The sequence below is a fragment of the Thermobia domestica genome, unplaced genomic scaffold, assembly GCF_964235325.1.
Source record: "Thermobia domestica unplaced genomic scaffold, izTheDome1.hap1.1 HAP1_SCAFFOLD_240, whole genome shotgun sequence".
NCBI classification, from domain to species: domain Eukaryota; kingdom Metazoa; phylum Arthropoda; class Insecta; order Zygentoma; family Lepismatidae; genus Thermobia; species Thermobia domestica.
In genome coordinates, this window is record NW_027655959.1 from 296,711 (window position 1) to 308,095 (window position 11,385).

Below are 11,385 nucleotides of genomic sequence, written 5' to 3' on the forward strand. Positions count from 1 at the left end.
CGTTCATTATTTAGTGATCTTCCTTCTTTGTGAAAGGTTGGATACAGTTTTCGAAAAAGGAATTGTATTTCTAGAAACCTGAGTCCTATATTTCATTGCAATTGTTGTCAAGTTTTAAATTAGAATGGAAAATATGCATAATGATTTATCACGGGGTAAAACCGGTGATCGAGCTTTCTTCTCTGTGAGGAGATCAGTAATCACAGAGAAAAAATACCACTGTATTTTATATTTACAAATAATAATAATAATAATAATAATAATAATAATAATAATAATAATAATAATATCTATATGAGTGTGCCGCAAGAATTCGCCGCAAGTTGAAAAAGGTTGGGAAACGCTGCCGTATATGACTGCAGAAAAGCAATAGAATGTTTCCAATTTCGTATTTAGTGATGCAGATCAAAAGAAATTACTATGTTTGATAACATTATATAGGACTATATACAACAGAGCAGGGAAAGGGAGAGGTCGGATGTTGCCGCTCAAAATTGGTCCTCAACCGGGTTGCAGGCAGACATCCCCCCACCCTCTCAAGTCATTTTGCAGTGGGTGTGGTTGAACGCCGCGCAGTGTTACCTCATTCGACTTGCTTCTTTCCTTTCTTTTTCTTTAAATGCTACAAACAAAAGGACACGACAACATGATCTCTCTGTTTCTTTGCAATTTCCTGTTGTCTCCTACATAGCCAAGTTCACGTATTTGTATGTTCCATAGATATCTCGAAAATAAAAAAAAATAATAGATATCTCAAACGGTGCTAACAAGGAAAGGGTTCCAACCTCACACGTGCGAATTAGACGAAATTTCCTATCTATATATATAAAAGAGAACGTACAAATCCTTTGTCCGCTCATCACGCTAATACGGCTGAACCAATTTCTTTCATTTTTGGGGGGTTATTAGGATTTGAACCCTAGATGGTTTTTATCATATCACTTTAATTTTTAATTACCAGTGTCTTGAGATAATTGACCATTCAAGTGTCCTCCTTTGTTAGTTCATCATAGGTATAAAAATAAACGTATGTATATGCAACCCGCATGACCGTGTCACTCGGCGGGTTAACATAAATGACAGGCGTTATAATGGTTTTTATCATATCACTTGAAAGCGAAAAAGTAAAAATTATCTAAGTAACAAAGTTTATTGCGTTCGGGGGTGACCGCAGCGAAGCGGGGCGGGTTAACATAAATGACAGGCGATATAATGTTAACATTTACTGCAATCTTCTATGGTTTTTATCATATCACTTGAAAGCGAAAAAGTAAAAATTATCTAAGTAACAAAGTTTATTGCGTTCCGGGGTGACCGCAGCGAAGCGGGGTGAACGCTGCTAGTAGCCTATATACTAACTTCAGGTCAGTGAATGACGTGGGAATACTCATTCGATTCATTCTTGCGTACTTCAAGAGCTATATAAGACAACTATGTAATCCGAGTCCGAATTTGACCAAATTTCGTATATATGCTAATCTGAGGTCAGTGAATAACGTGGGAATAGTCATTCGGTTCGCTTTTGCGTACTCTATGGGATATACAAGGTGATGCTAAACTGAATACAACATAGACAAATATCCCAGTGCGAATATAATCCCAGTACTAATTGGACAAAAGTTCTTATATATACTAACTTGAGTTCGGTGAATAACATGGGAATAGTCATTCGATTCACTTTTGCTTACTTTACGAGATATACTATGCGTGATGCAAAACAAAATGCAACATAAGATAACTATGTAATCCAAGTCCTAGCTGGACGAAATTTCGTATGGATACTAATTTGAGGTCGGTGAATAACGTGAGAATAGTCATTTAATTCGCTTTTGCGTACTTAACGAAATATACAGGGTGATGCTAAACAAAATGTAACATAAGACAACTATGTAATCCGAGTCCACATTGGACGAAATTTCTTATATATACTAATTTGAGGTCGGTAAATAACGTGGGAATAGATATTCTATTCACTTTTGCGTACTTTACGAGATATACAGGCTGATGCGAAACAGAATGCAACACAAGACAACTATGTAATCCTAGTCCGAATATGACAAAATTTCGTATAGATGTTAATTTGAGGTCGGTGAATAACGTGGGAATAGATACCTGATTCGCTTTTGCGTACTTTACGAGATATACAGGGTGATGCTAAACAGAATGCAACATAAGACAACTATGTAATCCGATTCTGAATTGGACGAAATTTCGTATAGATGTTAATGTGAGATCGGTGATTAAATGTTGTCTTATGTTGCATTCTGTTTCGCCCTGTATATCTCGCAAAGTACGCAAAAGTAGATCGAATGCCTATTCCCATGTTATTCACCGACTTCAAATTAGTATCAATACGAAATTTGTCCAATTCGGACTCGGATTACATAGTTGTCTTATACTGCATTCTGTTTCGCATCACCCTGTATATCTCATAAAATATGCAAAAGCGAATCGAATGACTATTCCCATGTAATTCACCGACCTCAAGTTAGTATATATACTAAATTTTGTCCAATCGGACGTGTGAGGTTGGGACCTTTTCCTTGTAAGTTCTGTTGAAATCCTAAAACTGGAAAATGAAATTTCTAACTTCAGTACTGAGAATAGAATTTGACATGAAGTTCAGTGAAATGTCGTGTTGCACTTGCAGTAAATGTTAAAATTTGTTTATGAAAATGCCGGAAGAAAATGCAAGTTTATTTTCTATTGTGTCAAACTTTTGTACGTCGAAGTGAGGGTTGGAAAATAGTGATGGACAAAACCAGTTTTTATAAAAATCGGAAACCAGTTTGTAAAAAAACGAAATCTGAAAAACCGACATTTCGTTTTCTCCAAAACCGGTTTAGTTTTTCACCAAAACTAGTTTGGGTTTTCTCCAAAATCGGGTCATTTTTTCCTGAAACCGGTTTTCTCTTTTTCCAAAAACCTATTCTGTGAAAACTGTTTTGGAAGGCACATTAAACTATTTCTGTGGAAACGGAATCGGCTTCCGGAGAACAACGAAGCACTATTATGGTCGGAGATAGAACCAGTTTTGGAAGATACCGGTTATGGAGAAAACTGGAACCGATTTTAAAGAAAACCGAACCGGATCCGGTGAAAGCCGAACCGTTTTTTGGAGCAAACCGATAACCGGTTTCGGTGAAACCGAACTGGTTTATGGAGAAAACCGAAACCGGCTTCGGGGAAAAACGATATTTTTGAAAATTTTCAAAACCCGGTTTAGGTTTTTCCAGAAGCCGGAAACAAAAAAAAAACGGTTTTTGTGCTCACTACTAGTGGATAACACATTTCAGCCAAGCGGCGGTAAAACATTAAATAGGAAGTTTCACTACTAGGCTATACTTGTTATTTCTGGAAACATTGTTCAAATGAGTTTGTAGATTTTTTTTTTCTTTTTTTTTTGAAAAGCAACTTTACGTCAGTCTATTCAACACAAACGAAGGGCTGAAAACAATGCACCTTCCTTCCTGTGAATATACATATACGTAAGTAACAATGTGCCAACACAATAGCTCTCTCTACTGGTCAAGCGACTAGCGGTTAAGAGAGTCATGGAATTTCAACACTTTATTATGGGCCGAATTCGACTGTAGGTCAACTTCTCTTAGTAGCATGGAAGTAGTAATGTCACAATAATTTATGAAATGAAATTATATTTTTCAGTTTTACGTCTCATGTTTATGCCCTGTAAGCTATAGGAGACGGCGGTAATGATAATGAATGAAATGGTGGAATGAAGAAAGTGTTAAGGAAACGGGAGAATTCCGAGAAAACATACTCATATGGTTGGTGTTTGTCCACGACTAAGCTCTCTTGGCGTGAGCTGGGATGAAGAAATTATTGGAATAAATAACAAAATGTAGCGCTATGGCGTTGTCACTCCTGAAAAAAAATAAATGAGTTATGTATATACAAAACGAATAACAGTGCCTTCGACATCGCCACCGGTATTCTGTGAACCGGGAGTACCGGTCGCTACCGGAAGTATAAAGATTATCCAAATAGTTCCAAGATCTGAACGGAGGAACCTGGAGTAAAGTGTTGTCTGCCTGCCCAATCACTTGTAACCCACTATGTATTTGAGGGCTAAACTTGGACTTAATGGTATCAGGAGGGTCAGTATTCACCTCAGCGACCACAAGAACTATGCATTTGACACTAATATCGTTCACTTTTTACCTTTTTTGTTTCACCCTTCCTGGCTCCATGCCGATAGGGGCTGAATTTGAAGTAAACGGCATCGGGGATATTACTGTTCATCTCAGAATCTCGAAAACCATAGATTTGATACTGATATTGTTCATTTTGGACATTTTATTTTTCATCTTTCCTCCCGCCTCGTTACTCCATGTCACCATTCATCTCAGATATCACGAAAACAGTGGATACGACACTAATCTCAGAAATTTTCGATTATTTGTAAATAACATCCCCCTGTTAGTGCCCTAGGGCGATACTGATATCTTAGCCCAATTTTTTTTTCTTTTCTGATTGTAAGTAATAGTTGTATCAAATTTGGTTCCAGAGTTATACTGGAACACACACACACACACAGACACACACACACACACACACACACATATATATATATATATATATATATATACAGGGTAGTACAATAAGAATGTACATATATATATATATATATATATATATACAGGGTAGTTCAATAAGAATGTACCAAGCCTACATCGCAGCTAATACTGCACGTAGAAGATTCAAACAAAATTGCACTACCAAATCGTATGTGTAGAATACAATAAAAATAGTAGGGACACCAGTGGCGTATCGTGAATATCTCCAAAGGGAGGCAACTTGAAAATTTGAAATCGAAAGTGGTATAACTGTTGGAATCGTTCGAAAGATATTAAATGTTATGTAACTTTTAGAGGACAAACTTTGTCATGTCCTTCCCATTTAGCCGCTAGAGGCGTTGTTGCAGATTTGTATCTACCTGTAGCAGGCCTTTACCTCAGCTAATAATGCACATAGAGCCGTCAAACAAACAATTGAACTACCAAATCGTATGTGTAGAATACAATAAAAATAGTAGTGGCGTATCGTGAATATCTCCAACGGGGATCATCTGCAAACTTTGACACGGAAACAGGGGTTGGTTGTGCCTCCATTGCAACAAGCGCACAATGGGAGAAACGTCGAGAGAAAACACGTTGTCATATGTCTTTCTCTGTGGCAGCAACGCGATCGCGTTACGAGGTTAAAGGCAGATGATGCGAGGGTTTCTGCATGCGGAACCAAAGGAAAGAATAAATACTGGTCTGAAACGAACGGGAAGTACAATTGTACATACACGGAATCATACCGTGTAAGTGGCGACAACAATGGCGTCAGCAAGAGGCCACGACCGGGCAGGGTACATATTGTAACAGTAAGCAGAGGTACTTTTGCTGCTGTTGAATGAAGCTCTAAATAGGGAACCAATGACATACGCAATATTTGAAGAGAGTGCTTTCCGTATGGCTGCGACAGAAAGGCAGTGGATGGGGAGAACCATGATGAGGGACAATGTACGATGCTATAACAAAACGGAAAAAGAAACTACTGGTTGCAACGAAGAAAGACGAACCGAATGTGCTGTTGCCACGCATGGAATAAAACATGGGGACAGAAAGCTGAGGTGTTGGAATCAAGCCATTGGAGAAAGAAGAGTAAAGAGCTAAAGATTCAGCTTATCTTCTGTGGAGTGTAGTCGACGCCCCTGGCTTTCACAAATGTTCAAAGTGATGTCCCCGAACAGCAATACAGCGATTTATTCGCTGTACGTAATTGTGAGCAACAGCTTCCAACTCGGCCACGTTGATGGTCCGGAATGCGGTTGTAATGAGTCGTGCATGTTGCGAATTGTAGTTGGTCGGTTGACATACCCAAGATCGTTAATTCGACCCCAGAAAAAATAGTCCATACAAGTAAGGTCATAATGAACAAACTCCATGGCTCTGGATAAGTAGCTTAACAAATAAAACAGTTCTGACCAGAGCAGAATGAAATATATTAAAAACTATACTTACAACTAAAAACTATACTGTATTCAGCCCCTATCGGCATGGAGCCAGGAAGGGTGAAACAAAAAAGGTAAAAAGTGAACGATATCAGTGTCAAATGCATAGTTCTTGTGGTCGCTGAGGTGAATACTGACCCTCCTGATACCATTAAGTCCAAGTTTAGCCCTCAAATACATAGTGGGTTACAAGTGATTGTGCAGGCAGACAACACTTTACTCCAGGTTCCTCCGTTCAGATCTTGGAACTATTTGGATAATCTTTATACTTCCGGTAGCGACCGGTACTTCCGGTTCACAGAATACCGGTGGCGATGTCGAAGGCACTGTTATTCGTTTTGTATATACATAACTCATTTATTTTTTTTCAGGAGTGACAACGCCATAGCGCTAAATTTTGTTATTTATTCCAATAATTTCTTCATCCCAGCTCACGCCAAAAGAGCTTAGTCGTGGACAAACACCAACCATATGAGTATGTTTTCTCGGAATTCTCCCGTTTCCTTAACACTTTCTTCATTCCACCATTTCATTCATTATCATTACCGCCGTCTCCTATAGCTTACAGGGCTTTCGGTAAAAAAAAAAAAAGACTGAATTTCTGATATGTTGTAGATCTTGTGATTCCGAAAAAAGGTCTTTATGGGCACAACCACTAATCACTGACCCTTTGGCCACTACGAGGCTACGTTTTGGAAAGTAATCAAAAATGTTGACGTTCTGGATTTCGGTAAGAATGATTGAAATTGTGATATATTGTAGATATTATGATTTTCAGAAAAATTCTTGATTGGCATAACCACTAATCACTGACCGTTTCGCCACTACAAGGCCACTGTTTGAAAGTAACCGAAAATGGTGATGGTCTGGATTTCGGTAAAAATGATTGAAACTGTGATATGTTGTAGATATTGTGATTCTGAGAAAAGGTCTTAATGTGCATAACCACTAACCACTGACCGTTTCTCACTACGAGGCTACTTTGTTCAATGTAATCGAAATAGGTGATGTTGTAGATTTAGGTAAGAATGACTGAAACTGTGATATGTTGTATATGTCGTTATCCTAAGAAAAATATTCTAGGGCTTTCCAGAGTTTTCATTTGTCCCGCAAGATAAATATCTGAATGTTGTCTATTCTTAAATGATGTTGGTCGCTACTCTCCCCATCTTTTTTCCGGGTTGTGGGATACTACTTTTCAGGGTTTCATACTATTCTACCAAAATTACAGAGTGTCCTTACCTTCTGCTGTTTTAGAAAATGTGGCCCCGTAGGTACCGAATGATTGGTGGTTGTATCCATTGAGAGATTGTTTCACGATCACAATATCTACAACATATCACAGTTTCAAGCAATTGCACCAAATTCTAGAATACCCTTACCTTCAGCTCTTTTAGAAAAGTGATTTTGTAGTGGCCAAACGGTCAGAGATTAATGGTTGTGCAAATCGAGTCTCTCTCTGTCACGATCACAATATCTACAACATATCAGGTTTCAAGCAATTCCACCTAAATCCAAAATAACGTTACCTTCTGCTGTTTGCAAAAATGTGGCCCTGTAGTTGCCAAACGGTCATTGATTTGTTGTTGTGCCCATTGAGACTTCTTCTCAGGAACACCATATGTACAACATAGCACGGTTTCAAGCAGTTCCACCGAAATCCAATTGTCGTCAGGATTGTGCGGGGTCTTTGGCATTTCGAAGGGGCATTGATTCTGCAACCCTTTTCTCGCAAAAACGACAAAACCCATATTGTCTACTTTGAAGTCATTCTTTTCCTGAAAATGTCATTCTTTTAAATATAAGCTCCTTATCTCGGGATAATTGTGGCTACTGGATGTTTCAAGGTAATCTGTACCCGAAAGTGTAAAATTTGTCGACTCTCAAATCTCAGTAGTTTGTTAAAAGAGATTTCACATTTCATGTTGTTATTTCTTCATTACAAAAAAACTCTGGTTGATTATATTCATGGTGAATTATTGAACTTATACACACAAAAAAAAAAAGAAAAAGAAAAAATAGTGTGGCAGCTAACACCGTGCAGCTAGACCATCCACTATACCCCCTTCTTATCCCATAATTGTGTCTGGTAAAAAGATCACCCCTCTCTCTTCTCGTTTCCTTTCTCCCGTATTAAAATCAACAACATGAGCACAATTCTAATTTCAAAATATACATGTATTAGTATCAAAAAAGTGAAAGAATAAAATGAGACGAAACGAGATTCATAATTAATGTAGGGAGAAACTTAAACACTTCTCAATGAAAAATTAAAACCAATAGATATCTGTTAAGGTGCAGAAGTGAGACAGAGAGAGAAAAGGAGACAGAAGAAAAGAAAGAAAAGTGACCACAGATAAAAATATTCGACGTAGTAAAAGAACTTAACATTATAAAGTTCCGTTTCCAGAAGTCCATCAGTAATATGGAAATAGCATTTGTTTTCTATTTTTAATATTTTCTCAAAACTATTGGAATATATAGAGAATGCTTCAAAGATTCATTAAGTCACTTCCAAAATGAATAGTAAACTTGGTGGTCAAATTAAATAATTTCCAGTGACACTGTAGAGTTCCGAGACACATCTAGGATCATGCCAAAAGTTTAACACACACCAGGGGGTGCGGTGGCTCAGTGGTAGAGCGTTCACCTCTGGTGCTTGGGGTCCCGGGTTCGATCCCAGTCCCCGCCAAGTTAACTTTGTGGTGGACAAACACCGTGCTTGTGGGTTTTCTCGGGGTACTCCCGTTTCCTCCCACTTTATTCATTCCACCATTTCACTCATATCTCATCATCACCGTCTCCTTTAGCCTGACCGGCATAACCGTGGGACGTAAAACTTAAAGATTTCATTTCATTTCATTTTAACACACACCCTTTCTTTCCCCGTGGTTCGGTTGCAAATTCGGTAGTGTTCATTAAACGTACTGATCCGAAATACATTATAATCAACCTAGTAGGACTGTTCCTTGGACAATCACCCTAGAGGACGCCAGTTCAAATCTTTAGAGGTACAAAATGCACTTGATACCTTCTTCGCTTCACGGACCACCAAGTTCTACCGCGAAGGAATCCATGGCTTTCCAGAACGTTGGCAGAATTTCGTCGATGCTGATGAGGACTATTTTAGATCTTCCAGGTAAAACTGTGTTAAAAAGAAAAATTGCTCTTATATTGTAACATATTTTTCCTCCATTGCAACAAGCGATGCCTCCATTGGTTGGGTGTGCCTCCATTGCAACAAGCGCACAATGGGAGAAACGTCGAGAGAAAACACGTTGTCATATGTCTTTCTCTGTGGCAGCAACGCGATCGCATTACGAGGTTAAAGGCAGATGATGCGAGGGTTTCTGCATGCGGAACCAAAGGAAAGAATAAATACTGGTCTGAAACGAACGGGAAGTACAATTGTACATACACGGAATCATACCGTGTAAGTGGCGACAACAATGGCGTCAGCAAGAGGCCACGACCGGGCAGGGTACATATTGTAACAGTAAGCAGAGGTACTTTTGCTGCTGTTGAATGAAGCTCTAAATAGGGAACCAATGACATACGCAATATTTGAAGAGAGTGCTTTCCGTATGGCTGCGACAGAAAGGCAGTGGATGGGGAGAACCATGATGAGGGACAATGTACGATGCTATAACAAAACGGAAAAAGAAACTACTGGTTGCAACGAAGAAAGACGAACCGAATGTGCTGTTGCCACGCATGGAATAAAACATGGGGACAGAAAGCTGAGGTGTTGGAATCAAGCCATTGGAGAAAGAAGAGTAAAGAGCTAAAGATTCAGCTTATTTTCTGTGGAGTGTAGTCGACGCCCCTGGCTTTCACAAATGTTCAAAGTGATGTCCCCGAACAGCAATACAGCGATTTATTCGCTGTACGTAATTGTGAGCAACAGCTTCCAACTCGGCCACGTTGATGGTCCGGAATGCGGTTTCAGGAAAAAGTGACCCGATTTTGGAGAAAACCCAAACTAGTTTTGGTGAAAAACTAAACCGGTTTTGGAGAAAACGAAATGTCGGTTTTTCAGATTTCGTTTTTTTTTACAAACTGGTTTCCGATTTTTATAAAAACTGGTTTTGTCCATCACTATTTTCCAACCCTCACTTCGACGTACAAAAGTTTGACACAATAGAAAATAAACTTGCATTTTCTTCCGGCATTTTCATAAACAAATTTTAACATTTACTGCAAGTGCAACACGACATTTCACTGAACTTCATGTCAAATTCTATTCTCAGTACTGAAGTTAGGAATTTCATTTTCCAGTTTTAGGATTTCAACAGAACTTACAAGGAAAAGGTCCCAACCTCACACGTCCGATTGGACAAAATTTAGTATATATACTAACTTGAGGTCGGTGAATTACATGGGAATAGTCATTCGATTCGCTTTGCATACTTTATGAGATATACAGGGTGATGCGAAACAGAATGCAGTACAAGACAACTATGTAATCCGAGTCCGAATTGGACAAATTTCGTATTGATACTAATTTGAAGTCGGTGAATAACATGGGAATAGGCATTCGATCTACTTTTGCGTACTTTGCGAGATATACAGGGCGAAACAGAATGCAACATAAGACAACATTTAATCACCGATCTCACATTAACATCTATACGAAATTTCGTCCAATTCAGAATCGGATTACATAGTTGTCTTATGTTGCATTCTGTTTAGCATCACCCTGTATATCTCGTAAAGTACGCAAAAGTGAATAGAATATCTATTCCCACGTTATTTACCGACCTCAAATTAGTATATATAAGAAATTTCGTCCAATTTGGACTCGGATTACATAGTTGTCTTATGTTACATTTTGTTTAGCATCACCCTGTATATTTCGTTAAGTACGCAAAAGCGAATTAAATGACTATTCTCACGTTATTCACCGACCTCAAATTAGTATCCATACGAAATTTCGTCCAGCTAGGACTTGGATTACATAGTTATCTTATGTTGCATTTTGTTTTGCCTCACGCATAGTATATCTCGTAAAGTAAGCAAAAGTGAATCGAATGACTATTACCATGTTATTCACCGAACTCAAGTTATTATATATAAGAACTTTCGTCCAATTAGTACTGGGATTATATTCGCACTGGGATATTTGTCTATGTTGTATTCAGTTTAGCATCACCTTGTATATCCCATAGAGTACGCAAAAGCGAACCGAATGACTATTCCCACGTTATTCACTGACCTCAGATTAGCATATATACGAAATTTGGTCAAATTCGGACTCGGATTACATAGTTGCCTTATGTTGCATTCTGTTTAGCATCACCATGTATATCTCGTTAAGTACGCAAAAGCGAATCGAATGACTATTCGCACATTATTTACCGACC